The sequence below is a fragment of the Crotalus tigris genome, unplaced genomic scaffold, assembly GCF_016545835.1.
Source record: "Crotalus tigris isolate CLP2741 ecotype Arizona unplaced genomic scaffold, ASM1654583v1 scf7180000024420.512544, whole genome shotgun sequence".
NCBI lineage: Eukaryota > Metazoa > Chordata > Lepidosauria > Squamata > Viperidae > Crotalus > Crotalus tigris.
Genome location: NW_024100586.1, coordinates 350,001 through 376,390, shown reverse-complemented (window position 1 = coordinate 376,390; position 26,390 = coordinate 350,001). Strand labels below are relative to the sequence as shown.

The 26,390-nt window shown below is 41.3% G+C and overlaps 1 protein-coding gene across 1 annotated transcript in view; it reads left to right on the top strand.

Annotated features, from left to right (window-relative positions):
* The window catches only part of RBPJ (recombination signal binding protein for immunoglobulin kappa J region), a 55,272-nt gene extending 51,506 nt beyond the window's left edge, over window positions 1–3,766 (top strand). The window contains exon 11 of the transcript XR_005555083.1: window positions 3,615–3,766. The gene's annotated coding sequence lies outside the window, so the exon portion shown is untranslated. The remainder of the gene's footprint in view (window positions 1–3,614) is intronic.
* Window positions 3,767–26,390: the final 22,624 nt, after the last annotated feature.

Here is a 26,390-nt window from a genome sequence, read left to right as displayed (position 1 = left end):
TATTTTATAGAATATATTGGTGAATTGTCAAAGGCCGTAACGGGAAGAAAAAGCGTTAATTGGGCCTTGACTTGCATTAGATGCATCCGTTTTGGTACTTGATTAGGAATTTGCCTCTGTGTTGTCTTTATCCTTCCTTCCTTTGGATAATTGATTTTAAATAAATTATAAATTTATTGGCAAGCAAAGAATTCGGATTTAGTCCCAGTGGGATTTTTTTTTTTTCTGTCATCAAGTTGACATCCTTTATTCATTACAGATCTTCAATTGTTCCATTAAGCAGAAGACTAGCTGATGCTGAACTTCTTAAAAAGCAGCATTTGTGTGCAAAGGCAAACAACACAAACAACTTCCACATAGTCTACAGTTTTAATTTACTGCGGTTACATTGGTTCTTCTCCCATTTAAAGGCTGTTTAGTTGATGACTGCAGCTGCTAAGCACAGTTGGTCAATTCAGTGCCGTTATTGAAAAAAAAATAGGCTTTTATTTCCAACACAGACTTCCCTGCCTGCTGTTTTTTTTCCATGCCATTGAATCATTTCCAAATCACATGTTTGTTCTTAATAATTTTGGGTTCTTAATAATAATAATAACAACCAACTTCTACCTTGCCTCATCTCATTCTTTGCAAAGACCAAAGGCAAAGATTTATGGTGGCCTTATCATCGTGCTTAACCTCCTCTTAGCATTTGTTCAGGACCCTCCATATTTTTCCATGTTTCGTTGTTCCTCGTTGTGATGTACACGGGAAATCCCCTGGGTAGTGTATGTTAAGAGTTCCACAGAGTAGGACGCTGCGCCTTTTTATGGAATAGGTTACGGCCTTTAAGCCAACGGTTTTGAGGATCAAGAATTGATAGCATCCTGCGTTTTCCTTAGTCTCAGAATTGATTAGAACTGCTGTAAAGCCTTTTTAGCCCTGCCAAGTTTTGGCAGACTTTTAGACCTCTTCATCATGGTTCAGCATTAGCCTCTTTCCAAATTGCTCGCCAGCTGATCGGGTTAGTTTCTGTCAGCCCTAGTTGAGCAGAATATATTTGGCATTTGCACCTATCTCTAAAGCAGTGTTTCTCAACCTTGACCATTTTAAGGCATGTGGACTTCAACTCCCAGAATTCCACAGCCAGCATTGCTGGCTGTGGAATTCTGGGAGTTGAAGTCCACATGCCTTAAAATGGTCAAGGTTGAGAAACACTGCTCTAAAGGAATCTGGTGGAAGGCAAAGAAGCTTAATTTTCTCTCTTTCTTACCTGCTTGTACGAGGGAGACTTAGTGTATTTTTCGCAGCATCTTTTAACCTTAATTCTTACAGATTTAAGGGAAGGGCTGGGCGGAGGAATAATTGTCTTTGTCATGTTGTAGATTTGGGAAGAGTGTCCTGGGTCTCATTACTCATGCGGTCTAGCTTTTACTTTCTGAGTCTTATCTCTTATCAGCTGCATTTTTTCGTCACTGAAGTATTTGTTCAGTTCTTAGAACAGCAGCCTCAAATACGGTTCCCCTCCCATTTGTTTTCCCACCATTATTTGTACAGGAATAAAACTGCCATCCTCTGTTCGCTTCTCTTAGGAGTCCTGTTATTCTTGTAGCTACTAATTAGGAAGGAAAAGCACATTTGTGAATATTGAAACACATCAGGCCCATGATGACGGCACACGTCTGAGGAAGGGATCCCACTTTTTCCTACTGGGGCTCAAGAGTCTTACACCCCCCCCCTTATAACAAGTCCTGCCCGGGTTGTGTGACCCTTGAATTAAACCACCTCCTTGCAGTCGAGATGCTTCCATTGTTAACGGAGCGGAGAATTGATCTGGACTGTTTAAAACAGTGGTTCTCAACCTTTCTAACGCCGCGACCCCATAATACAGTTCCCCATGTTGTGGTGACCCCCAACCACTTATACATCACCGGGTGCCAGGGGCGTGGCCAAAGAAAAGGGAAAAAATGGCGGACAGCCTTGTTTGGCGACCCCCATGAAATGGTAGTTCGACCCCAAATGGAGTCCCGACCCACAGGTTGAGAACCACTGGTTTAAAACATGTTTTTCTTGATAAACGAGTGAGCTTGCTTTTTTCTGTCTGGGAAGAGTCAAATTGTCAGCATCGCAGCTACCTTTGAAGAAATGACTGTATTTTCCAGTTGGGAGCTTCTCCTTGTCAAGGCTTCAAAGATTGCTGCCCATTTTCCTGCAGCCCCTTCTTTTTTTTTAATTGAAAATTTTTTAAAATTTTTACAAAAACAAAACAACCCTTGCCCAAACCTCCCCGACCCTCCTCTGCAGCCCCTTCTAATAAGCCTCTGTTGAATATTATTCAGCGCAGTCCAATTTGGACCAAAGAGCTTTAGAGTAGCTTTCATGGACAGAATGAAACAATCTGTTTCAAGGAGTAATCTTGCTGTTTAGTTCTGCTTTTGGAAAGCTAGGGATATGATGGAATTCGGAATTGATCTACTTCTTTGCATCCCGCTTTTTTTTTTTGTTTAACCTTTCTTTTCTGCAAACACTGTAAATGTAGGATTGAGTGGTAGCTTTGTGTCAGAAATAAGTTTCAGGTTCCCCCCCCCCCAACATGTTTTTCTTCTGTTCCATTGGAAGTCCAGTAGGAGTAACTGCTTCAACATTGTGTTTGGGCTCCTCCAACATGTTTCCAGTAATAATGCATGCGTCTGGGTGTAGAGGAGAAAGTGAGGAACATCTGTAGCCATTTCTCTTGAGTGCTAATTCACCTGCAGTGTAAAGGGATGTACTCACAAGTGATTTTATGACTATTTTAGACTTCCACATAGACTCTTGGAAGCAACCCCCCCCTCCCTTCTTCATCCTGGTAATGGTAGCTGTTTTGGCCAAGCAGATGTGGATAGCCACTATGGATAGCTACTATGGATAGCTACTATTCTGGCACAACTTTCTGTTCAGTTGTGCTGTCTGATTCGATGGGCATGCAGCTACTCTGTAGAGCTCCAGACGTGAAAAAGGACAGTGACATCTTATGGGAGGTTTTCCACATAGGTAGTAGTGAGTGTGTGCGTGTGTATGCTTCTATAGGTACATAGGCTGAAGTATAAATGACAGTCAGTCTGGCTGAACTCAGTAAGATTTACTTCCAAGCAACCTTAACGTAACAGGGAAGTTAGGAAGTAACACGTCATCTGCCATGATTCGCAGGCTCTAGTTATTACATATTTCTGGTGTTCGTCTGTGTACATGGTCATTCTGTCCTTAAAAAAAAAAAAGTTTTATTTTGCAAATGACGCACCTGTAAAGTTTCGTAGCAATAAGAAGGCTGAAGAAGTCTTCACCGTAATTTTTATACAAACAAAAACAAAAAAAACCCCCACCCAATCTGCTCGGTGATCTGTTTCGTCAAAAAAATAATTTAAAAAGTCTGCAACGTGAGCGGTTTGCAGGAACAAACATGAAATGTAAACAAGATGTGTGTTGTCACATGTACGGTGTGTAATTGGCACATTGGATACTTGATTGTTTTTAAAGAAAAAAAAAAGATTCACTGAGATTTGTGAAGAATGAATTAAATGTTCTGTTACTCTTCCTGTGACTGAATTCAAATGATTACAAATTTGTTGAAATGTTGATGTATTTTTCCGTATAAGGAGCCAGTTCCATTTTCCTGACTGGGAACAAGCCAATCCGGGTGCAAAAAGCAGAAGAAAGACAAATAAATCCAGGCCAGAAATCAAGAACAGCCACGAAGATCTGGACTTCGGCAAACTAGATCCCAAAACTCTCATCACACATGTAAAGAGAAAAAAAAAATGCAGACGTTAGACAAAATTGTTTTTATTCCTATATTGTAAATATGAACTAGTTCACTTTTTGATATTATTTATTAAATAAGACAAAAAAAAAGAATTTGCTTTTAATTTCATTGAAAACCAGTGCAGTTAGCTTTATATTAAATAGCGTGGGCTGAAGTTTGAATTGCAAGTCTAGCTCAGTTATTTGTTTGTTTGTTTATTTATTTAAATAATGCCATCAGTTCTGGCAGTTCTTAAGAGAATGAATGCGATGGTAATTTAATTTGGGGAAACCTACATGAGATTCCACGAGGCTTGATCATCTTAAAGGACTTCCGTGAATGGAAGTATTCTGCATTTCAGTAAACGATGTAGCAGTTGGAAAGGCACGCAGTTAGTCCTCAACTTATAACCATACTTTTATTGAACGATGGCATTGAACAAAGTGACTTATAACCAGTTTTCACGTGACCGTTGGCGGCATCTCCACAGTCATGTGATCAGAACCTGGGCAGTTGGCCACTGGCATGTACTTATGACAGTTGTACTGTTCTGGGGATCATGTGTTCACCATTTGTAACCTTCCCAGCTGGCTTTCCATAAGCAAAGTCAATGGGGGTAGCCAGGCTGATTTCACAGCCACACAATTTGCAACAACTGCAGTGATTCAATTATCTGTGGCAAAAGAGGGCATAAAATGAGGCTCAACTCACCTCACTGCCTTGTTCAGCAACGGAAATGTTGGGCTCAGTTGTAAGTTGGAGGACTATCTCTAATAAAAGCTCTCAACGTTTGTCGACATCATTGCTTCTACAGAACTGGGAATATTGTAGACCAGGGGTCTTCAAACTTGGCCCTTTTATGACTTGTGGACTTCAACTCCCAGAATTCCTCAGCCAGGCACGTGTGCCTGGCTGAGGAATTCTGGGAGTTGAAGTCCACAAGTCATAAAAGGGCCAAGTTTGAAGACCCCTGTTGTAGACAGTCTGGTCCTTCCATTTCATTGTTCTGCATGGCTTACTACTTTGATTTGCTTAATCCTGGTTCTCTTACCTGGTTTCTTGTCACTCTTTCCATACTAAATGTGGTTCATTCTTGATAACACATTTTTACTATACTAGGTCTACATTTTTAGTTTCTGGATTCTTCTCTGAAGAGGAATTGGCATGAATTCTCCCGGAAAGGAAAGTTGTCCATGTGTTGGTTATTTTCAAATTATGGTAGAAGCGAATTACCGTTTCCTTGGATGCTTTTAAATTTTCTCACTTTAATGAATACTCCCAAGATTTCCTTGTGGTCTCCCATTCAGGTACTAATTATAGCAGTGGTTCTCAACCTGTGGGTCGGGACCCCATTTGGGGTTGAACGACCATTTCATGGGGGTCGCCAACCAACGCAGTCCGCCATTTTTCCCCCCTTTTCCTTAGCTGTGCTACTCCCTTTTATTCTATTGGCTTTTGAGAGCCAATAGAATAGGCTCTCTTGAATAGAGTCCAATTCTATTGGCTTTCAAAAGCCAATAGGAATTGTCCAGGCTGTCTCTGCCCTGCTGAGTCCGCCAAAAGTCCCATTCTGCAAACGATGCTGCACCAGTTGAGTAGTCCTCGACTTACGACCAGTTGAGTAGTCCTCGACTTACGACCGGTTGGGGGTCGCAGCATTAAAAAGGTTGAGAACCACTGAATTATAGGGTCTCCTGCTTGAACAGGGGGTTGGACTAGAAGACCTGAGATCCCTTCCCGCTGTATTCTAAGATTCTAAGCAAAAATAAAAGAATCTTTTTAGACAAAGGAGTATCACCTACATGCTCCTTTGTCGAAAAAGATAATAACAATGCTGGAAGGGTCCTTGGAGATCTAGTCCAATCCCCCCTTTTTAAAAAATATTTTTATTGATTTTCCAGTTTTACATTTAAATATTTGAAAAGCAACGTGGCGGCTGGGTTGGTTCATAATTCAATAACATACGAATTTCTTTAGTATAGATCACAAATCATTACGTTAAATATTTCCTCTTTTCCCCTTTTCCCACATTTAAATTAGTACAATTCTTATTATATCAGTTTAATACAAATAACTTTCTTATATTTATCAATAATTTTTAGTTTATACATATCTTAGTCATTTTAACATTCAATCTTTTTAAACAATGTCCCAATTTTTAGTTTCCCATTAATTTTTAATTTTAACATTTAATATTTATAGTTTCCAAGTTTTAAATAACCCCAATTTCCTTTATCTCAATTCATCCCAAGATCTTACATCAGCTGGTTAATAATACATTATAATATTCTTATTTTCTAGTAATTTCCAAATATCTTAAATTTAATAGCCAAAATTTCTCTTATTTCAACATTTAATACTTCCTCTTTTTTCTCTCAATATCTACTATCTCGTATTTAAGCTAGTAATTTTTGTTATTACCACTAAATAAAAACATTTGTTACATTCATCAATAAATTTTTAGTTTATATATATTTTAATTGCCTTTATATTCAATATTCAACAACATACATAACAACACAGGGAGATCTATTTGATGACTCAAAAGCATGGACATGGAAGAAGATTTGGCAAAGAAAGAAAGCTAGAATAAGACTGAAGAAAATTGGGGTTTTGACCTATTAGTGAGAATTAAAATAGAATATTCTCAAATAGTTAAGATGCGTACCTTGAATATTAGAAATTGTTATGAGTTGAGTTAAAGGATGCTCTGGTCATTTAAAACTTGGAAATATAAACATTAAGATTCCAATCCCCTTTTCAAGCTGGAGACCCTATACCATATCAGACAAGTGGCTGTCCAATCTCTTAAAAACCTCCAGTGTTGGAGCACTCATAACTTCTGGAGGCAAGTCTCACAGTCAGAAAATTCCTCCGTTCAGCTTGATGTTGAACGTTGTCCTTAAATATTCATCTTTTTAAAAAAATCATTTTAGGAAATAAAGCATTTGAGGAAGTATTCTAAACTGATGTACCTCACTACAATGCAATGGTACATATTCTTTAAATAGTTATTGCTGGAACCATCAAAAGCCACTTTTTAGAATTTGGCAGATCAAGGACCTCATGCTAATTTAAACATGTACAAATGACATGTGAAAAATTTGTTTTTGTAGCGTGGTCTTTGTGCCTCTAAGGTGTATGAGGAGGCCTGTTGTGGGTTTTCTTCCTTTGACACTGTGATTGTTCCATTTTGTTTCTTAATTTTTTGTCTCTGCCTGTATTTTAATTTGAAATGTGGTGTAATAATAGTAATAATAATAATAATGATGATGATGATGATGATGATGATGATGTTGGAAGGGACCTTGGAGGTCATCTAGTCCAACCCCCTGCTCAGGCAGGAAACCCTATACCATTTCAGACAAATGGCTGTCCAGTCTCTTCTTAAAAACTTCCAGTGTTGGAGCATTCACCGCTTCTGGAGGCAGGTTGTTCCACTGGTTAATTGTTCTAACTGTCAGGAAGTTTCTCCTTAATTCTAGGTTGCTTCTCTCCTTGATTAGTTTTCATCCGTTGCTTCTTGTTCTGCCTTCAGGTGCTTTGGAGAATAGCTTGGCTCCCTCTTCTTTGGGGCAGCCCCTGAGATACTGGACGACTGCTATCATGTCCCCCCTCGTCCTTCTCTTCGTTAAAGACATACCCAATTCCAGCAACTGTTCCTTATATGTTTTAGCCTCCAGTCCCCTAATCATCTTTGTTGCTCTTCTCTGTACTCTTTCTAGAGTCTCAGCATCTTTTTTACATCGTGGTGACCAAAACTGGATGCAGTATTCCAAGTGTGGCCTTACCAAGGCATTGAAGAGTCGTATTAATACTTCACGTGATCTTGATTCTATCCCTGTTAATGTAGCCCAGCACTGTGTTGGCTTTTTTGGCAGCTGCAGCACACGGCTGTCTCATATTTAAGCGATTGTCCACTAGGACTCTGAGATCCCTCTCACAGTTACTACTATTGAGCAAGGTTCCACCTATACTATACCTGTGCATTTGGTTTTTCTTGCCTAAATGTAGAACCTTGCTTTTTTCACCATTGAATTTCATTTCGTTAGATAGTGCCCAGTGTTCAAGTCTGTTGCTTAAGCACACTTCAGAATTACTAATATTGGATACTGATTCTTAGGAGTGTGCTGAGAGTCAATTATTAAGCCAAATCTGCTCCTATTTTAGTGTTAGCTAGAAGCATCGGCGTAAGGTAAAGCTATTTCCTAATTTTATAGGATGATTTGAGAAGAGTGCTCATCTGCTGCCTAACCACAAGGTGGCAGTGTGTATTTCCTTAATTCTGGCTTTGCACATTGTGTGAGCTCAAACATTGTATGCAAACTAGCATGGGTTTGCTTAGAGAATTTGCCTCCAGTCCCCTAATCATCTTTGTTGCTCTTCTCTGTACTCTTTCTAGAGTCTTAACATCTTTTTTACATTTTGGTGACCAAAACTGGATGCAGTATTCCAAGAGTGGCCTTACCAAGGCATTGTAAAGTGGTATTAATACTTCACGTGATCTTGATTCTATCCCTCTGTTAATGTAGCCCAGCGCTGTGTTGGCTTTTTTGGCAGCTGCAGCACACGGCTGTCTCATATTTAAGCGATTGTCCACTAGGATTCTGAGATCCCTCTCACAGTTACTACTATTGAGCATGGTGCCACCTATACTGTACTTGTGCATTTTGTTTTTCTTGCCTAAATGTAGAACCTTGCTTTTTTCACCATTGAATTTCATTTTGTTAGATAGCGCCTAGTGTTCAAGTCTGTCCAGGTCCTCCTGTATCTTAAGCCTGTCTTCTGGAGTGTTGGCTATTCCTGCCAGCTTGGTGTGATCCAATAAACCTTCTTATTGAAAGCTTGCAAGATTTAGAAAGAATGCCAAATTCTTACTCTCTTATTTAATCCTGCAAGATTTCAGGCGCACATGCACGTATAATGATTGTGATTAGTTACAATCAATCAACAAATGGTTGATCCTTAGACCCTCGGTGGGTACCCTTGCGCTTCTTAAATGTTCATATTTCAATGTCTTCTGCTTTCCTTACCTTTTATTGCACAACTGAGTCTAAATATTAGATTTTAAACTTAGGTGTATTTCTAACTGTGCGAATCATTAACAAAGGTCAGACGTGGTGGAAATCAGCGTTTATGAAGAACTTGTAAGATTTCTCAGTGCGTTTTTCCAGTACTACCAATGTTTTCATATTACTGATTTAATAGCAGTTGGGGAGAAAAAGTTACTTTTCTCCCATCAGTTATCCCAGGGGTCTTCAAACTTGGCCCTTTTATGACTGGTGGACTTCAACTCCCAGAATTCCTCAGCCAGGCACACGTGCCTGGCTGAGGAATTCTGGGAGTTGAAGTCCACCAGTCATAAAAGGGCCAAGTTTGAAGACCCCTGTGTTATCCCATCAACCAATAAGGATATAAAACCAGATATTTAATGGACATGGGAATAATTTCATTTATTCATTCAGAGAAGATGAGTGGTTTCAGCTCTCCAATTTAGAAACATTACAAGCTTTTACAGTTAGTGGTACTTTGTTGAGCCCATCTAAATGGAAGAAATGTGCTTCTTTTCCATTTAGACGGACGGCAGAATACTGGGGTTTTGTACAAAAGTGCACTGAGTGGCGAAGTCTGAAAGCGATTTTTCATTTTTTTTTAATTCCAATTTCCCTTGGAGCCCCTCAAATCGTGGTGGTGTAAAATTGAAGGGTGATTATAAAAACACATCTGTTTTTTGCTGTTAATGAATAAATTATGGATAATAGGAGCTAGCGAAAAGCGACTACCCTATTACTGACTTTATTAGCTAAAAGGATATGAAGAACGGTTGCATGATTTGGGTATGGCTAGTCTAGAGAAAAGAAGGACTAGGGATGACATGATAGCAGTATTCCAGTATTTGAGGGGCTGCCACAAAGAGGAGAGGTTGTTGTTAGTTGCGAAGTTGTGTCTGACCCATTGCGACCCCATGGACAACGTTCCTCCAGGCCTTCCTGTCCTCTACCATCTTCTGGAGTCCATTTAAGCTCACGCCTACTGCTTCAGTGACTCCATCCAGCCACCTCATTCTCTGTCGTCCCCTTCTTCTATTGCCCTCAATCTTTCCCAGCATTAGGCCCTTCTCCAGTGAGTCCTTCCTTCTCAGTAGGTGGCCAAAGTATTTGAGTTTCAACTTCAGGATCTGGCCTTCTAAAGAGCAGTCGGGGTTGATCTCTTCTATGACTGACCGGTTTGAACGCCTTGCAGTCCAAGGGACTCGCAGGAGTCTTCTCCAGCACCATAGTTCAAAGGCCTCAATTCTTTGTCACTCAGCCTTTCTTATGGTCCAACTTTCACATCCATACATTGCAACTGGGAAAACCATGGCCTTGACTATATGCATTTTTGTTGGCAGGGTGATGTCTCTGCTTTTTAGTATGCTGTCTAGATTTGCCATAGCTTTCCTCCCCAGGAGCAAGCGTCTTTTAATTTAAAAAAAAGGAGGGGGAGGTCAACTTATTTTCCAAAACATAAGAAAGCAAGAGAAGAAACAATAGATGGAAACTAATCAAGGAGAAAAGCAACCTAGAAATAAGGAGAAACTTCCTAACAGTGAGAACAATTAACCAGTGGAACAGCTTATCTTCAGAAGTTGTAGATGCTTCATCACCGGAGGTTTTTAAGAAGAACTGGACAGCCACTTGTCTGAAATAGTATAGGATTTTCTGCCTGAGCAGGGGGTTGGACTAGAAGACCTTCAAGGTCCCTTCCAGCTCTATTCTGATGGAAGGATATGGCTGCTAGGAAATCAAAGCCAGCTTTCTGTTGTGGGCAATAGGTTGATGACTGGGTTATAACAGGGGTCCCCAGCCCCCAGTCCATGGACCAGTACCAGCCCCCGGCATGCCAGCAACTGGTCTGCACAAAAAAGGAAAGCCCCATTTATGGATTCAGGCAACACACAAAACCACGCATTCTCCGGTCTGCGGAAAAACCCTTTCTCCACTGAACTCGTCTCTGGTGCCCAAATGTTTGGGGACCTCTGGTTGATAACACATTTTTTTCTCTCAGGAGCCAAGAGCCAATGATCTATCATATTGCAGCCAAACAAAACAATATAAACGCCTTCAGAGGAACGCAGTCTTGTCTGAAAAAGATACTAAAAATATTGGTAGCCAAATTTTGGGCAGGACAACTCTAGCGCTCCAATATGGAAGCTTTATTTTATATTGAGATGACCTAGTCGTGTTGTTTTTTTGGTGCAGCAGTTAGGGTGCAGTACTGCAGGCCACTTTAGCTGACTGTGTTCAGCAGGTCAGCGGTTCAAATCTCACCGGCTCAAGGTTGACTCAACCTTCCATCCTTCCGGGTAGGTAAAATGAGGACCCAGATTGTTGGGGGCAATGCAAATATATATATATACATTGCTTACTGGTGTACACCGCTTAGAGAGTGCTTGCACTTAAAGCGGTATATAAGTCTCATAAATAAATAAATGGCTTCAGCTTCACTCTAAAATCCTTTTTAATTGAATGGTTTCATCCAGGATCTTATCCCTTCTAAACTTGTTTTTCCTCAGCTCTGTTGCCTTGTCTGTCTTGGAAGCCAGAATGGATGATGGTTAAATCTTTTCATAACATTTCCACGCTACAGTGACTTCCAATCTTGCCTTGATTAAACCCAGGTATTTTCATTGTAAGTGTTTAGTCGGATAGGAGAGCCTTGATCCGGATACTTCCGGATGGAAAGGGTTGATAAAGAAACTGGAAGGGGTTGATAAGAAAGTAAATGAACGCCCAGGGAGAGACCATGACATCTGAATTAGTCTAATATTCAGTGATTACACAATAAAAGTTCGTAGAATTTGTAAGCTCTTGCAATCTAGTTTCCTTCAGAAGAATAGTCTGGAAGGGACAATGCTAAATTCACCCTGGCTGATCTCAAAAAGCTAAACAAAGTTGGATCTAGTTAGTATTTAGATGGTGTGGGAAGAATCCAGAAAAAGAAATATTTTGGGAATATTAAAAGGCAGAATATTATATTTCCCCAAAGGATCTTAAAGGCAGAACCTCCCCCCCCCCAAGTCTCTCTGCCCGAAACAGAAACCAGGTCTGCAGAAATGCAGATGTGATAATCATGTCAGAAAAATTGGAGTCAGGAAGCTGGGATTAGAAAGACAAAGATCCCTAGAATCAACAATCTCTCACACCAAAAATCCCAACACTCATCAGCCACAGTCCCAGGGAAGCAGGATATGACCATTGGGACATAATAGGATTAACCCCCCATTAACCATCAAAATACCAGAAAGGCACACTCAGACTCAGGTCAAAGTTCATGCCACAGGAAATACAAAGCCTCAAACAGGAACAGGAAACAACCTCAAGAGCCCCAGAAAGTATAAAAGCTCCTCATGGTCGCTTTTTTCCAGAGTCATCTTTCTGTCTGGCCCTCCTCTTCAATAAACTACAACCTTCTTTCTAAAGCAGTCTCCATATTGTTTATTCCCGGCTTGGACTGAACCCTGATGAAGATTTTTCTTTCAACAACGGGTTACCACCGGGATGCCCTTCAGCCAGATTAGACAATCAGGGTGTCCAACCTTAGAAACTTTAAGACTTGTGGACTTCAATTCCCAGAATTCTCAGCTGACTGAGGAATCCTGGGGGCTGAAGTCGACGAGTCTTACATTTGCCAAGATTGGATACTTCTGATCTATGACTTGTGGACTTCAACTCCCAGAATTCCTCAGCCAGGCATGCTGGCTGAAGAATTCTGGGAGTTGAAGTCCACAAGTCATAAAAGGGCCAAGTTTGAAGACCCCTGCTCTGGAACTTTGAGAATTGATGATTGCCTAAGGTGTGTTTGCAAGAGAGAAGACCAAATGTACAAATTGGTTTCATCATTGCATTGCTTGGAAACAGGTGCGTCCACCTAAAAGTTGAAGCAACACATTATTGATAAACGTCTCTCTACTTTCAAAGGACTTTTTTTTAGCCGCTATCAAAATTTAAAGCAAGCCCAGGTGGAAAAATCTCACATCTACTGAGAATAAACTGCAATGTAACCAACCCTGTACCAGATGCCAAGGACAGCTAAAAGCAAACATTAAGAATTCTTGGCATAGAAATGAAAGACTGGAGCGAAAGAGATCAAGGCTCTGTGTCTGAAGAGGCAAGTATAATCCACTTTTTTTGTTGGAGCCAGAGTGTGCTTCTTTTGGGGGTGGAATGTGTGTGTGTGTGTGTGAGAGAGAGAGATTTCACGTTGCATAAAGAGTCAGCTCCATCTTCAAAGCTTTCTGCGTTTTTAAGGCCAGTTGGTTATGTTTTTTTTAAAGAGATGGAAAGAGGTTATTTCACAATCTTTGCAAGCACAGGTAACTGATTAGATTATAGGAGGAAAGCCGGGCTATTAAATGGCATTAATCTGTGGGAGGAATGACTATTCAGTAGGTCTGTCTACTTTTTCTTGCATCATTTTGTTGCATTTACAAGGGCCAGGATAGTTTTCCACATGTAGCAGACCATAACATCCTTTCTGGAATCCTGATGACAGATGTTCATTCAATTTATTAGTTAGTGTTGGAAATGGGACAGTGTCTAAGTTGGAACAATAAATAAAACTTAGATACATTAATTAGATACAATAAATAAAACTTAGTAACTGTGAGAGAGACCTCGGAGTTAAACCCCAAAGTTTAATTTTGTTTATTCCTTGTGAGATTGAGTATTCCTTATACTACTAGTTGCAGCTATGCAATCAAGGCATATATGATAGTAGTATACCAGAGGTCTTCAAACTTGGTCCTTTTATGACTTGTGGATTTCAGCTCCCAGAATTGCGTGCCTGGTTGAGCAATTCTGGGAGCTGAAATCCACAAGTCATAAAAGGACCAAGTTTGAAGACCCCTGTAGTACACCTTCCTTTTATCCTTATTAAAAAATATGAGATACTCCAGTGACTTGTTCTCCAATGCAAATCTACAAATCTTTTCCTTCCCCCACATATGTAATGTTATTCACCAGAAAATTGGGTTTTGAAAACACTAAACACTTACACCAAAGCTAGCGGGGAGCATACCACATGAGGTGTCTTCTAGGAAGATAGGTAGGTAGTTGCCATGAAAAGTATCGAGCTACTGTTCCAAGGGACCACAGGAGATAAGATGGAAGCAGTGGTGGATTTCAAATATGTGAACAACTGGTTCACTGTGTTGTTGCTGCTTCCGGAAGTCCATTCTGGGCCTGGGCAACAAAAAATTAGCTACTGGTTCTGCCGAAGTTGTGCGAATTGGCTGAATCCCATCACTGGATGGAAGGCTTCCAGTGAAAGGTGATTTAAAACCTCCATCCTTCCTACTAACTTAGTTCTAGTTGCTACAATAGTAATGCTCTCTTCACTTCCGCCCCCCCCCCCATTTTCGACTGTGTGAGAGACTAGTGCAACATCACTCAATGGGTTCCCACTAGGAGACCTGCACACACACCTACTCCCAGTCTAGTAATTTAGGTATATAAGTACAGCTACTAAGAAGATAGACTTTTGGGTTCTTTTACCTACCTGTAGAAGTGTAGAAACGCATCTGGCACTGTTTATATCAGTGGTTCTCAACCTTTTTAATGCCGTGACCCCCAACTAGTCGTAAGTCGAGGACTACTCAATCGGTCGTAAGTCGAGGACTACTCAACTGGTGCAGCACCGTTTGCAGAATGGGACTTTTGGCGGGCTCGGCAGGGCAGAGACAGCCTGGACAATTCCTATTGGCTTTTGAAAGCCAATAGAATTAGACTCTATTCAAGAGAGTCTATTCTATTGGCTTTCAAAAGCCAATAGAATAAAAGGGAGTAGCACAGATAAGGAAAAGGGGAAAAAAATGGCGGACTGCGTTGTTTGGCGACCCCCGTGAAATGGTCTTTCGACCCCAAATGGGGTCCCGACCCACAGGTTGAGAACCACTGGTTTATATTGTCTTTTTTGGTGATTCGTTAAAAAATAACAGCCTGCATGTTTTAAATGAAAAAAAAGAAACAGGCTCTTTACCGATGAGCTGAATTTGTTATACTTTTGAATGGCTGCCTTTTATTTTCCTCTACTAGAATAAATATTTTCATGTTACTGTTTCCAAAGCTGAATTTTAATATGGCTTTTTTTTAAATTTCTGCATGCCGTTTAGGCAGCAAATGTGCTAGGGCAGGGGTAGGCAACCTTGGCTCTTTTATGAGTCGTGGACTTCAACTCCCAGAATTCCTGAGCCAGCCATGCTGAGGGGAAAGAGAGAGGTTTCCAAGCTTAGCCATGCTGGCTCAGGAATTCTGGGAGTTGAAGTCCCCGAGTCATAAAAGAGCCAAGGTTGCCTACCCCTGTGCTAGGGGGTTGCAAATTTAGTAATCAAAGCAACGAATAATCTGATTTATTCCCTCGGGAGTTTAGCATCCCCATAAAAAATTCCTAGGACTGAAGTGGAATTGCAGCGCGCAAAGTGAGGTTTAGGCTGTTGTGAACCAACTAGGAATTACCCTGCTGGATGAGAATGAAGGCCTAATTAACCCAGTTTGATGGTCGGCATGTCTAACAACATCCTCTTGCTTAGAATTGTAATCTTTTCATGAACATTGCTAATGAAGGACGACCTGCCACCCTTCCATATATGGGGGCTCTGTTATCAACCTTGCTTTTATATAAGGTGAGCAACTTTTTTACAATGAAAAGGAGGACACAAATAAATTGAAGAAAAAAACATCGTAAATAAAAGAAACATTTTATTCATTGCAACAATAATACAGACGACTTGCGTGTGCAAAGTTTGCCAGCCTGGTGTTTTGGCGCGCTCAGCAGCGATTCCTATTGGCTTTTGAAAGCCAATAGTGGGAATAGCACATCTCATGCAAAAGTTGAAAAAAAAAACCCATCAAAAAAAGGTGCCGGAACGCTGTTCTGAGCGTTCTATGAGGAAAAAAAAAGCCCTGCAGATTAGTCTTCAAATATCGAAAAGGAGAACATGAAGGAGGACACTTTTTGAGGGAGGACAGAACTCACAAAAGGAGGACTGTCCTCCCTAAAGGAGGACGGTTGGTCACCTTATTTTATAGCTGAAGTCTCTCTTCCTGTCAGTGTAAGTCAATTCTAAAATATTTTGAAGGCCGTGAAGCTTCAGAAGAGGCAACTGCAGTATTGACCCACGGGTCGTTGTGTATGATTGCAAATTGTGTTGGAATTTCAAATGTCCCTCTTGAGCCTTGAGGGGTGATTCAACTGTGGACACGGCAATTTGAATGGGATGTGAGACTCAGTTTGATTTTTTTTTTCCAATATTTTCAGCCAGCTTGGCTTATGAAAACACCAGACACTGAAACATGAATCTGGGCGCTTTGATAACACTCTTGATGGAAACGGACCTCTTAGAAAAATCCATGCTTTCCCATTCCCCTGTTGGATTTCATAACGCGTGTGTCTGCGTGTGGCCGCATAATTGCCACGTTCAGGTTCTGCAGTTGCGCTTGTTCGGCAGCTGGCTACTTGATGTTTAATTCCCCGCTGTTCGGACTGAATCCATTATGCTGATTGCCTACGGTGCAAGGTGGGCAAGTAAAAACTTAGCACCCCCAGCGTTGTGTTCTCGGCCTTGAACTTGTTTTGAAGGCCAAAGGAAGCAATTCATATGGGGAATCGGTCTCCTGCAAATGTGCTCCTGCTAAGATTTTGATGTGTTTTGTTTTTAATCCAAGTCCACACAGTAGGTAGTGTTTTTTTGTTTTTGTTCCTGACTCATCTGTTTTCAGACAAGAGACTGGACAGTCACTTGTCTGAAATGGTATAGGGCAGGGGTCTTCAAACTTGGCCCTTTTATGACTTGTGGGCTTCAACTCCCAGAATTCCTCAGCTAGGCTGAGGAATTCTGGGAGTTTAAGTCCATAAGTCATAAAACACCGAGGAATTCTGGGAGTTGAAGTCCACAAGTCATAAAAGGGCCAAATTTGAAGACCCCTGGTATAGGGTCTCCTGCTTGAGCAGGAGGTTGGACTAGAAGACCTCCAAGGTCCCTTCCAGCTCTATTTTGACTGAAATCAGTTCTCTTCTCTCCTGAGCATAGAGTCTCGGGCAAACCAACCTTTGCTGTAATAGGTCACAACCATTAATAGCATTTTGGCTGTTACGTAGGAACTGTCCAGTAAATTGTACACATCTAGAAAAAGGAAGAAATGCTTAGCTAAAACATGCAGATAGCACCAACTTATTACTTGCTCCTGATAACAACGGTCTTAAGCTCCTGTGATGATTTACAATTTTGAGCTGCATTTCTTCTGGGTTAAACTAGAAGGGGAAGTGATAGCATCACAGACCGGTAATATTCTCCTTGGAGCATCTTAGAACAGTGGTTCTCAACCTGTGGGTCAGGACCCCATTTGGGGTCGAACGACCATTTCATGGGGGTTGCCAAACAACGCAGTCCACCATTTTTTCCCCCTTTTCCTTAGCTGTGCTACTCCCTTTTATTCTATTGGCTTTTGAAAGCCAATAGAATAGACTCTCTTGAATAGAGTCTAATTCTATTGGCTTTCAAAAACCAATAGGAATTGTCCAGACGTCTCTGCCCTGCTGAGCCCGCCAAAAGTCCCATTCTGCAAACGGTGCTGCACCAGTTGAGTAGTCCTCGACTTACGACCGGTTGAGTAGTCCTCGACTTACGACCGGTTGGGGGGTCGTGGCATTAAAAAGGTTGAGAACCACTGTCTTAGAACCTTGAAGTGTTTCTTATACAGCAGCTAGAACAGTGGTGGCGAACCTATGGCATGCGTACCACAGGCGGCACTCAGAGCCCTCTCTGTGGGCACGTGCGCCATGCACCAGAGATGGCAACCGTCCCTCTTCAACCAGCCACCCGCTAACTCGCCGAGGTCCCACCTGGCTGGATGCATCCCGGCACGGTTGGTTTCCCTTCCCCCCCTCCCATCCCTCCTGACCTCGTATGTTCTCCTTTTCCCGGGCACAACCCACTGCATTGCCTCCTCATCGCCGTCCATCTCAGAGACGGCTTCTCTGAACTGCTGGCGGTGGGCTGCGGAGCCCCACAGTGTGCCGGTCGAGGGGCCAGCAGCCTGTGGCTGATGATGGATACTGTCGGCCTCCCTGCGCTCGCTGGCCTCTGTGTGCGGGGGCCGATGGTGTCAGGCAGCAGCTGCCCCGACCCTTGCCTCACCTTGCCCTGTGACAATGGCACCCCCGCCCTGCCTTGCCCTGCAGGACGAGCCTCCTGCCCACCGCCCCACCTGCCAGAGACCCCCTGGATCTCCCCCAACCCTGCCCGGCCCCCACAGGTGTCCCCACAAGCAACATCAAGGTGATCATGCCCACCTTGGCCACACCCACCCAGTCTGCCATGACCACCACAGCCACACCCACCCAGTGGGCCACGCCCACCTGGCACCCGGCGATAAAGAAGTGGGTTTTGGGTTGCAGTTTGGGCACTCGGTCTCTAAAAGGTTCGCCATCACTGAGCTAGAATGAACATGCCTAGGTTTTTGAGATCAAAGCAAGATTAGAATTAGAAGTTTTCCTGTGGCCACAGCTGGAGTACTTTGGCTTATTTCTGAATCTCAGGTTAACACGTTTATTAAGGTTAACAGATTTATTAAGGTTTTCAGATTTTTGGATTGGAGACTACAGAATACCCCTTGGTTGAAATGATAAATGATTGGGATACTTTGAACACGGGTGGGAAATTAAAAATGGAAAAAAAAAGCAAAACTAGGACATGGACTAAACAAATGGAAATTGAGTGCCAATGCAGTTAAGATGCTTTGGTTAGAAAAGATATTTTAAACTGATATTACTGACATTATTAGAAAGAAATGTAACAAATGTTGATATGCAATTGTATATTTACTAACAACAATAAGAATTGTATTGGCTTAGTGTGGAAAAATGGTTATTATTTTCAGAGGGGTGTATTGGAGTGTGTAATATCGGACTTAGTGGGCAATTGTTTGTGAAAAGAGAAAATTAATAAAACATATATATTTATTTATACTATATATATATATATATAGTATAAATAAAAATGCGACCACCGGGAGAATATAGATATAAAAATATACTTTACTAAAAGCTGCCGAGCTTTCGTTTGGGAACTCCAAACATCATCAGGGCTAAGAAGCCAGTAAACAATGATGACTTAAATGGGTTTGGCTGACATTTGCACCCGGCTCCTGGACCGCGTCACCGGTCCCGGCTGGTCAATTTGTGTTCCAGGTGTTTCTTTGTTACTCTCCTTGCATTTCTTTCTATCGTTCTTCCGGATCACTCCTTCCACCACCCCATTGCTGACACTCATCTCCTCCAAGACCCCTTCGTCCTTCTTTCCTCCCATAATATTAACTCTCATCCCATTCCCCTTTTCATTGTCCACCCCGGGGGCGTCCAATTCTCCTCTGTCGGTATTACAACCCTCTCTGGGATCACAGCCACATCCCCGCGTTTCTCTCGACCTCTGCTCCAAGAAATGCAAGGAGAGTAACAAAGAAACACCTGGAACACAAGTTGACCGTCGGGGACTGGTGACGCGGTCCAGGAGCCGGGTGCATGTCAGCCAAACCCATTTAAGTCATCATTGTTTACTGGCTTCTTAGCCCTGATGATGTTTGGAGTTCCCAAACGAAAGCTCGGCAGCTTTTAGTAAAGTATATTTTTATATCTATATTCTCCTGGTGGTCGCATTTTTATTTATACTATAAACATACCCAGTATTTTTATGGAAATGGAAATTTTATATATATATATATATATATATATATTATATATATATATATATATATATATATATATATATGTTTTCTGGGGTTTTCGCGGGAGAAAACCCAAACAACCAAAGACCTACATATATATATATATATATATATATTATATATATCTATATATATATATATATATATATATACACACACACACACATACATACATACATACATATATATTTTCTGAGGTTTTTGTGGGTGTTTGTATGTAGGTCTTTGGTTATTTGGGTTTTCTCCCGTGTCAAATTGGAAGTGTCTTGGTGACGTTTCGACGAAGTCCCATTCGTCATCTTCAGGCTGGTGTTTTCGGCTTCTTGCTTCTAGGAGCAATGTGTGATCATAGCTGTTTCTTCCTTTTAACTGCTAGTGGGGGTATGAACTGATTGGATATATATATAAAGAATACCCCATGGTTGGAAGCTAACCTGGGAAATTTAAAAAAAAATCCTAGAAGAAGACAATAGTAAACCATTTTTGTCCTCTTGCCGAGAAACCCACAAGTACATAGATACGTTCATGATGTCACAAGCAGTTGAGTGCTACTCCAAGGAAATCCAAGTTTTTATTACTCTATCCATTTGCTCAGCACTGTATGTGGCTCTTATTGTAACCCAGCCTTTTGAGTCTCCACAACCTGAAAAACCAATACAGAAGAATATTTGTAACTCAAGGTTGAAAGGAGGGGGTCCTTGGTGCTCTCTGAGCTTGGTTGTTTTCTTGCAGATGTTTCATTATCCAAAAACACCGAGGATGTTACTTATTGTGGGTCATGAAATGTCTCCAAGAAAACAAGCAAGCTCAGAGAGCACCAAGGACCTTGGGACTAGAACGGTCTCTTCTCCTTCTTCCTGGGCAAAACATTTGTGGGTCCCAACCTGGGTGATGGGTTAAGAGCTGAGCTGAACAAAGGGGAGAGGAAGCCCCCAGCTTTTAAATCTTGATCTTCTTGAGTGTCTCTGAGCGTGGCCCAAAATATTGAAGTATTTCTTCCAGGAACTAGGGATTGGGACTGAGAAACTACAACCTTTCCAAGAGATAGATATGAATGCCGAGCCTATTTCTTTCTCCAATTAAATTCAGTTTTCAGAAGGCCATTCCCTCTGCTGTGCCATTTCATTTTTTCATTCTTCGCTGCTTTTTCTGTCTTTTTTTTCCATCTTAAAAACATCCATGCTCTTTGCCTATAGAGGGAAAATGAACAGACGTTTCTCTTCGGATGAAAGATATGTTCTCTGGGGGGTGGGTGGGGGTGGCTGTGGAGCTTCACAAAATCATCACATTGCAGTAATTTTGTTCTTTTTTCAAAAGCCAACTGCCTCTTGTATTTCTGGAGATCCTGTAGCAAATGCAAACCTAGGACTTTATACTCCTTTCACGGGGATATTTACAACAATGTTTCCGGAGGTAATTTACGGTGTTCTAGAAGTGCATAAAAATGCCCAATTAGAACTCTATAAATCAAAGGATTTCAAGGAAGTTAGCTCAAAGTTAGGTCAGCCTGACCTCAATACCTGGGAAGATTCTGGGAAAGATAATCAAACAACAAATCAGTGAACACCTAGAGGCAAACAAAGTCATTACTAAAAGCCAACGCGAGTTTGTCAAAAACAGATCATGCCAGACAAATCTTATTGCATTCTTTGACCAAGTGACAAAATTAGTGGATCAGAGGAATGCTGTGGATATAATTTACTTGGACTTCAGTAAGGCATTTGATAAAGTAGATCACAACCTACTACTTGATAAGATAGAAAAGTGTGGGTTAGACAGCAAAACTACCAGATGGATCTGTAGCTGGCTGACCGGCTGTACTCAGCGTGTGGTCCTCAATGGAACTGCATCTACATGGAGGGAAGTGTGTAGTGGGGTGCCCCAGGGCTCTGTTCTGGGCCCAGGGCTCTTCAACATCTTCATCAATTATTTGGACGAGGGGATAGATGGGGAAATCATCAAATTTGCAGATGACATCAAGCTGGCAGGAATAGCCAACACTCCAGAAGACAGGTTTAGGATACAGGAAGATCTGGACAGACTTGAACACTGGACACTATCTAACAAAATGAAATTCAATGGTGAAAAAAGTAAGGTTCTACATTTAGGCAAGAAAAACCAATGTACAGGTATAGTATAGGGGGTACCTTGCTCAATAGTAGTAACTGTGAGAGGTTACTCGGAGTTCTAGTGGACAATCACTTAAATATGAGCCAGCCGTGTGCTACAGCTGCCAAAAAGGCCAACACAGTGCTGGGCTGCATTAACAGGGATAGAGTCAAGATCATGTGAAGTATTAATACCACTTTACAATGGCTTGGTAAGGCCACACTTGGAATACTACATCCAGTTTTGGTCACCACAATGTAAAAAAGATGCTGAGATTCTAGAAAGAGTACAGAGAAGAGCAACAAAGATGATTAGGGGACTGGAGACTAAAACATATGAGGAATGGTTGCTGGAATTGGGTATGTCTTTAACGAAGAGAAGGACGAGGGGGGACATGATAGCAGTCTTCCAATATCTCAGGGGCTGCCCCAAAGAAGAGGGAGTCAAGCTATTTTCCAAGGCGCCTGAAGGCAGAACAAGAAACAACGGATGGAAACTAATCAAGGAGAGAAGCAACCTAGAACTAAAGAGAAACTTCCTGACAGTTAGAACAATTAACCAGTGGAACAACCTGCCTCCAGAAGCGGTGAATGCTCCAACACTGGAAGTTTTTAAGAAGAGACTGGACAGCCATTTGTCTGAAATGGTACAGGGTCTTTGGCCTGAGCAGGGGGGTTGGACTAGATGACCTCCAAGGTCCCTTCTCACATTATTATTATTATTATTATTATTATTATTATTATTATTATTATTATTATTATTATTATGTACATGGCACAGGAAATACAAACCCTCAAACAGGCACAGGAAACAACCTCAAGAGCCCCAGAAGGTATAAAAACCCACCACTCTGCTCCATGTGGTCACTTTTTTCTAGAGCCATCTTTCTGTCTGGCTCTCCTCTTCAATAAACTATAACCTTCTTTCTAAAGCAGTCTCCATGTTGTTTATTCCCGGCTTGGACTGATGAAGATTTTTCTTTCAACACCACCCACACTGACAGAGTAAGCCACTAGAACAGGGGTCTTCAAACCTGGCCCTTTTATGACTTGTGGACTTCAACTCCCAGAATTCCTCAGCCAGGCAAGTTTGAAGACCCCCTGAACTAGAATATAAACTGAGAGCAAACCCCACTCCTTTACTAGCACTGATGATGTTACCTAGTTTGGGTAATGAGACGTCTCATGAAAACAAGCAAGCCCAGAGAGCCCCAAGGCCACCTCATAGATGCACAGTAAGTTGCAGTCAACTGTTTGCCATGATACCTTGCTGCATTTCAGCATTGAAGATTCATTTATTAAAGAATGTAAGAAAAAAAAAAACCCAAAGCGGCTGATTAGCGTTAAGCCCAGTCTTGTTCCACTAATTACTCTGCAGAGTGCTCCCTAAAAGATTATCATGAAAACCTCTCACATGAGCTTCGTGCATCCAATCAAACCGAAGTGAAGATGGAAATTGGGACTGCCAGGATGCTGGGCTGAATAATTTACAAAACCTATGTTTATATAATTTGATTAGTGCCTATCTGCATATTAAAATGTGTTTTCTCCTTTTGAATGCATAGCAACCAATGCCCCTTGCAGATTGAAATTTCACATCAAGGCAATACGAAAGGGAAGATGGGCAGCTATAATAGTCCAGCATAGTATGTTGAATGATAACTAATTAAGGTATATTAACCTCAAGGAGATCAAATGTGCTTTCTTTTTCAGGCACATAGAACGTGCATGGAAGGGGAGAATCTTGAAGATGAGCTCACTCCATTTTAATATTTTTCCTCATCTCTTAAGTAGGATGTGTCCAAAGGGAAGCATATGCCTATAGAAGTGCTTCGTATAATTTGAATTCTGCAGCTCCAGTTCTATTTTGATATGTCAGCTGTTGGAAAACTAGACGCAAGTAGGCCTTCCATTGTAGCTACCTTTGATCTGACTTTCACTCTGCTTGGAAGGTGAGGAGCTTCAGGCCTCATTAATGCTTGACTGGGAAATTACCAGATAATCCCAAAGGTGCTTTTTCAAGAGGCCAGGGGAGTTTCTTTGTTTTTCCTTAAAGATGTTTCATTTCCCATCCAAAGCTTGAGGAAATAGAAAAAGACATCAAAAGAAAGCAACGGGAAAACCAAACACTATGGATAGAACAGTGGTGGCAAACCTATGGCACGCGTGCCAGAGGAGGCACTTGGAGCCCTCTCTGTAGACACATGTACCTCGCTCTTTGGCTAAGTTTTCTCAGGAAAAAGCCATTTCTCAAGCTCTTCCTAGCCAAAACAAGCCTCCGGAGCGAGCGCACTGTTTTCAGCTTTGAATTAGATCAAATCTGACATCAGAAACAGACTAACAGATGACCTGAGTGCTGCATGTGTTGCTCTCAAACTTACAAAGTATGAGCCAAGGTTAGACAAATTATCAGCATGCATACAACAGCAAAAATCACATTAATTTTTCAAAAGCATGCCAAATGCAAACTTGTACCTTTCAATAAAACGTTGTTTGTATCATTGAAAGCTTTGTTATTGTGTTTTTCTTGTAAGACAAAAGATGTTAATGTATGAGTTGTTTTTTTCTAAACTAAAACCTCAGTATTCATGTTACACTGCCGCGTTGGCACTTTGCGATAAACAAGTGGGTTTTGGGTTGCAGTTTGGGCACTCGGTCTCCAAAAGGTTCGCCATCACTGTGATAGGAGAATCACAAAGATGTGTCTGTTGCATCACCAAGAGTTGAATTCACCCTGAAGAAGACTTTACCTTGAAGGACCTCAAGGATAGGAAGAGGTGGAAGTTACAGTTTTTAAGAAGGTGTGATCCTACCTTTTGAGACTTTTTTTCCCCATAGTAATGAAAATAAAAAAACCAACAAGGATTTCAGCTTTTGTACTGAAAACAGGAGGTAATGCCCCAAGGTAAAATATATTTTTAATAAATGTATTTGTAGCATATCATACCATATGAAAGGTACACGTTAAAAATATACAGTTAATACTTGGGATGTTCCATAGCAGGGAGACACAGGACACATACACACATTTAATGTAAATCACTTAATGCCCTTTTTATCTTGCTCAAAGAAGAAGATGGTCTAAGTGGCCCAACACAGCAGTGGGGAGTGAGTATAAATGAAAATAATCATGTAAGACAGGGCTCTTCAAACTTGGCCCTTTTATGACTTGTGGACTTCAACTCCCAGAATTCCTCAGCCAGGCACGCTGGCTGAGGAATTCTGGGAGTTGAAGTCCACAAGTCATAAAAGGGCCAAGTCTGAAGAGCCCTGATGTAAGAGAACAGGAAAACAGACCATGATCTGCTTTACATGCATACTGAAATATCTCAAGTCACCTATAGTGGTAGTTATCCTGAAGCTTCCATGATATCCACTGCTTTCCAGATCTTAGTTTCAACTTTTCACGATCTCTGTTGTGTAACCCTTATTTGAGTTCCTTTCCATAATCAAAGCTACGTTTTCTTTGGTCTACTAGTTAAGGAAGCTATCTAATATCTTAACCTCTCAGAGGCCCGGCTTCTCTTCCTTCCTTCCAACATTTTAGATTCTCCCAGATCTACCTTAGGGATATGGCTTATATCTGATCCAATTTGCTGAAAGGGTAACAGCGGCTATAACCCAAAGCTCCATTTCAATTAATGCTTTCATATCTTGTGGGAGGAAAGTCAATGGCTTCGTTAACTTCTTCAGAGAAGCACTTTTTTCTGTCTGGGTGAATGTCATTTTTCTTGATTTTATTGGCAGTTCCACCTATTTGGAATTCATCTCTCCCGCTTTAACGTTTCTGCCGGAATGAGACAACTGAAATCCAATTGATCTTAGAAAAATAGGCAGGATCAGACCTGGTTTATTCATGGATGAGAGACCAGTTGCAGCTGGGAAGGCAAAATAGATTTCGCAAGACGTCTTGCATCACTCTAAGCAGACATCCATGAAATTGCCAAAAGTTGAACTCAGCTCATATGAATACTTATTTTGCTAACAAAGCTATTACTTAGGTATAGATTTCCTCCCCCCCCCCTCCACTCAGGAAACCAAAATGACCATCATTTATTTTTAAGTACTTTAAAAAAAACAACCCACCTTTTGTTGTCATTGATATTTGGTAGCCATGAACTAAAGCATCTGTCCTTAATTCAAGAAGAAAGATATATTTTCCGCTGGGTTTCCGTTTGGTGGAATGAATTCTCAAATCATCAAAACCCCCCAGGGAATCATTTTCTCCAGCTAAGTTAAATGTTCCCAGATGTCCCCCACCGCTATTCTTCCCCCCCCCCAATTCTTCTTTCTTTCCTTCATCAACTGCCTACCTTGTGCCTTGACCTGCGCAATCTTTTATGACCTCAATTTGCTCAATTCCTGTTAGGTCTCCTAAACAGCTAGCTTGGTCTTTCAATTTCTTATGTCCTGCTTTGGCATCTGTAATTATTCCCATCATATTGCTCTCCTGTTTCTTTAGTCTGCCTTTAATATGCCCTGCCAGGATTTTTTTTTGCCAGATAAATGTTGGAATAAATAAAATAATAATTATCGTAATTATCAGAGGCACAAACCTCTGCAAGGAGTTGGGTGCCAAATAGAATATCCTATGGACCATAAAACCAAATAAATGTCTATGGCAATGTTTCTCAACCTTGACAATTTTAAGGCATGTGGACTTCAACTCCCAGAATTCCACAGCCAGCATTGCTGGCTGTGGAATTCTGGGAATTGAAGTCCACATGCCTTAAAATTGTCAAAGTTGAGAAACACTGGCTA